The sequence below is a fragment of the Lepeophtheirus salmonis genome, chromosome 6 (genome assembly GCF_016086655.4).
Source record: "Lepeophtheirus salmonis chromosome 6, UVic_Lsal_1.4, whole genome shotgun sequence".
Lineage (NCBI taxonomy): Eukaryota > Metazoa > Arthropoda > Copepoda > Siphonostomatoida > Caligidae > Lepeophtheirus > Lepeophtheirus salmonis.
Window position 1 is genome coordinate 15,958,416 of NC_052136.2, and position 4,637 is coordinate 15,963,052.

The window sequence follows — 4,637 nt, forward strand, 5'->3', positions numbered from 1 at the left end:
ATGATATCGTAAGTAGTTATTGAGTGAATGACGTGTCTCAACAATATTTTGAATCATCTATTACTTACATATGTCTAACTGTATACTTATGTAAGTATATATAGAGTGAGTTAACACCCCAAAAAAAATTGGAAAAAAATCTAGAAAAGGAGAAACGTCAAACTTTTTTTTAACTAGTGATAGATGAATATTGCCTAAATTGTGGTGAGCGTGAATTTTATAGAAAAATTATATTTTGGAGGAAGATATGAATGTTTTTATGAATTAGCTTTATTTTGAATATTCTATCCGATCAGCGAGGGTTGACATTTGTGCCAAAAGTAAACTAGGTTCAGTAATTACAAAAAAGGAAAAACAGTTTTTGCGCGTGCTCAAACTTTTTTCCTTGGATGATTATTTCATAGATCTTCACTGTGTAAAATTATTCCTTCAATGTAAAATATTGTAATTTTCTCTAGAAAGTTACAATATTTTCACGGAACTATTGTTACTTTAAATATGGAAGGTTTTATTGTTTAAAGCAGTAATTCATTTTCTCCCAAAAAAAAACCATATAAAAGGCAGCTGATATTAAGAAGGGTTTTAACAAAGTAGTACATATGCTTTGGTCCTGCCTTCTCCTTGTCCTCTTTTTTTATCCTTACAAAAATATCAACTCTATTTATAATTATCTCGGACATCAGGTATGTTGTCTCCCATGGTTAATATATTTTTTGACATACTCTCAGGCGTGGTTTTACACTCACTACAAATAAGACAATACTACCACCCCAAAAAAAAATTCTTATGCTAAACAATTTTTTTATTGAGCGCTTTTTAAAAACTAAAGTACTCATCAGTCATCAAAAACATATTAACTTTCCTATAGATTAGACAATACTCCCATCCCTTCACATAGCCAAATATTTCATTGACAAATTTTACTCAATCATAGGCTTTGAATTCAAATTTATGGAGTGAGTTGAAATATAAAGTTAACTATAGTTTAAAGACTTCATTTGATCAATAAGACAGTATTTTGCCCAAATAAATTCTTTCAAATTTAATCCATCAATCTCTTTCATTATGACACTGAATGTTTGAAACTTAAAGTGCATTTCGTGCCGTCTGCAAAGAATTTAACTGAATAAATATTTATTAAAATAGAGGATATTTAGTAGAAAATACATACTTATGTTGTCCAGACTCACTTTTTAGAAAAATCATTACAACTTGCTTTTGTGTTGACGCCCACATATTTTATATATAAATATTTTGAATATGAATAGAATAAATAGTCAATTCAAATATAATCAAGAGTGTAATTGTTTTTGAGATATTTTGTTCAATTAATTGTTTATGAATCTATATTTAAAAAGTACCTATACAAAAAAATATTTTGTTGTATACTTAATTATCTATATATACCCATTTATACTAATTTGTATCTATACAGGTAAAAACGTGCAATATGAAGAATGCCCATTTCTGAAATTAATCTATGTATATTAGGGTGATGTTTTTTTTATTATTAAAAAAAATAATATTTTATTACGCCAAAGGGTAACTATAGGTATACCTTAAAATGACACAAATCATGATGCGTTGCACAAATGTCGAGGGAGTTCTTGATTTATACACAGATGTAATGCACATATATTTATTTTTTGAAATATATAATATTATTTCTATGCTCAGGAATATGTTAAAGAAATGTTTCTCAATATGTGAGTCCAAATTAGTGATATGTCATTCTTTATTTATTCGGTCCAGACCAGTCATAAGATCGGTCCTTAAGACAACTGAGACTTTGCACCGTCAGAACTAGAACTGATAAAGAAAAAAGAAATAAAGTTGAGTGACCTCAACAAGGACCAAACTTTTAGGTCTGATATGGAATTTATATATATATATAGCCAGAATAATATATGTAGGTATGTTAAACAATTCTAAAAAAAATAAATAGATTGGAAGTAAATTTTATGGTGCCCATTCTCTTGATTTCAGTAATACCAATATTTCCTAAAAGTATTCTACAACGACGAAATTTTCTTCCAAAATTATGACTTTCTTTTCTCTGCTTTTTTAATCCTGCAGTATGATTTATCAGGCTATAATATTACATAGTTAGTTAATGTCAGCTTCATGTGATTTTGTCAAATATTATTTAAGACATTTTTCTCGGATCCCAAAAGAAAAAAATTAATATTACTTTCAAAAATGATAAATGTTTATACCAATAATTATTTTAATCTTAAATTTACGTAAAAAAATATCCACTTCTTCAACAAGGAAAATATTTGAAGCACATTTTATGTTTTGAGCATGCCTAAATATAAATACATTAGGCACATAAACACTATACATCCACAAATTATAAGAACCATTGGAGTCTTTGCTTTTAAATGTGCATAAACCAATTTGTACGCTTCATTGAATACATTATCGAAAAAAACGCTCATTTAAATTTAAATGACTTGTTTTTCTTCATATAATGATACTCTTACATAACAATAATAATAAAAAATCCTTTTAAAAACTTTTATCGCATCATTAAATAGATTAGTTTAAATAAGCAGATAAACATTACCTTAATTTTCTTCCTTTTTTTACAAATATTAACCACTGTTTATGTAACAAAAAAGTCTCAAAAATAACATATACTAAGATTAGTAAAGTTTGATTCCCAGATTTCAACTATATTCTTAGTTTTTGTCATTAAGTCTCAAAGGTCTTTAAAAAGGCCACAAGCATTTTTCAAATTTTAAGATTATAAGCTTTTTCCTGTTCTTCGTGTTGATGATGGGAATAAAATCATTTGAGAAAATAAATTTATAAATTCTAGTATTAAAAGATTTTGAAACCTTACTTAAAAAGTTTACTATGTATCAATAGTAACATTGATGTTCTTCTTCAATGGCTAATATTTACATCAGTAGGTAGTAACATTTAAGTGTGTTTAGTATCTATTGAAGGCAATTGCATTATTAATTTTTCTTTCAGCCTCCCATCCTCATCAGCAAAATGTTTTCTTCTTCTTCTTTTTTTTTTTTTGTAAGAAAAAATCAAAAGATTTTAAAAATATTTCCTTTGATAGATGAGAGTCTTACCTCTAAGTTGAAATAAATACGCTCTTTAATAACCCTCTATATCGTAGTCAATTTCAGATAAAACTGTCTCATTATTTCAAGATTTTGAACTAATCTAATAAGAAAAGTAAATAAATTTATTTTCATTTCATGAATTCTTAATCACTATTTCAATTAGTATGGAAGGTTAAAAGTTAAAGGTATTTACTTATATAATTAGATTCTGGTTTTTTGTGTTCGTGACATGTTTTCATAGGAGTAATTAGATTTTAATGACTTCATTATTGTATAACAAATGAGGTTACAACCATTCTTAATTTTAAATCTAAATTACAAATCTTGATATTTTCATTTATGTAATGTACTGCAACAGCTATCTTATACGTATCTATTTTGATATTTGTTGTGTCAACATAAAATCAATCATGAACAAAAATAAGGAGAAAGAGTACATACAGATTTATTTATTTGTCACTTCATTTATCCGAGTATATAGAGCCCACTATTTCAAAGACATCTTTCAGGCAATTATAGGCTTTGCTATCAAAAGTGTGGGTCGATTTAAGATACCCCCTGGTATTTTAACTATATTTTAAAACAAAGAGTGTAAACATAATGGAGGTCTGTTAGATAAATCTATAATATTGAATAAAATACTAAACTCACTGTAATTTTCTTTAACCATGTTATTTCTATATTATCAACTAGGGAAGCTGTAAGCAGTTTTTTGTTACTTGCAGAAAACATAAAAGCAACTCTTTGGCAGAACTAAAAGCAGCAGTTGGCAGTATTTGGGTCTGTTTAGTATTTTTTGTTGGCAATACCATTTTTCTTTTAGCCTCCAAATTTCATCGGCTATATGTATTTGTCAAAAAGAAGAAAAGAGGACACAGAGAGTAGGATTTAAAGAATATAATATTTGATGCTATTATGAAACCCAGCATAGTGAAAAATATAAAAACTTTCAGGGAGAACTGAGAAAACAAAAAATTAATTAAATGATGCTGTGTCTGAGGAAATAAAAATTTGTTTTCATTCGGAGTCCAGTGATGCTGCAGTGAAATCAAATTACCTAATTTCAAAATAAATAAATTTAAAATTATAACCTTATAACGATTGGGAGTATCTTAAAAACTGCATGTTCACACGATAAAACCTTAAATTCTAATAGACAATATAGCATAAAGAATCCCAAATGAACAAAACAGGTTCATTCTTTATTTTTTTAAAGTAGATTTGAGACTCTATGCATAAACAATTTGACCTTTTTTATATAAGGTAAAAAAGTTCCGAGTGAGAATATGAAAGGGTGACACATTTGTGTAAACGAAGACGATTGTTTACTTAGTTGTAATGCAAGTTAGTATAGTTATGAGTGATTTGAGTATTTTAAAAAATTGAATCGATTAACAATAACAATTAACACGAATAACAACCTCTGTTATATGTACTGGGGCATAAATCGAACTCAAAACTAAATAGACTTGGATTTTGAGTGTAATAACTTGCATACAGTTCTGAATTTGAGTAAATAATGGTCTAATGATTAGGATGATCATATTTTAATTT

General features: G+C 27.3%; 1 long non-coding RNA gene across 1 annotated transcript; it reads right to left on the reverse strand.

Moving 5' to 3' along the window:
* Nucleotides 1-1,611: 1,611 nt before the first annotated feature.
* Nucleotides 1,612-4,383, reverse strand: LOC139905730 (uncharacterized). The gene is made up of 5 exons (XR_011780754.1): nt 3,735-4,383; nt 3,090-3,653; nt 2,849-3,019; nt 2,570-2,768; nt 1,612-1,809 (listed from the first exon to the last, which is right to left on the reverse strand). It is a non-coding gene; the product is annotated as an uncharacterized lncRNA (long non-coding RNA).
* Between the last annotated feature and the right edge of the window lie 254 nt (nt 4,384-4,637).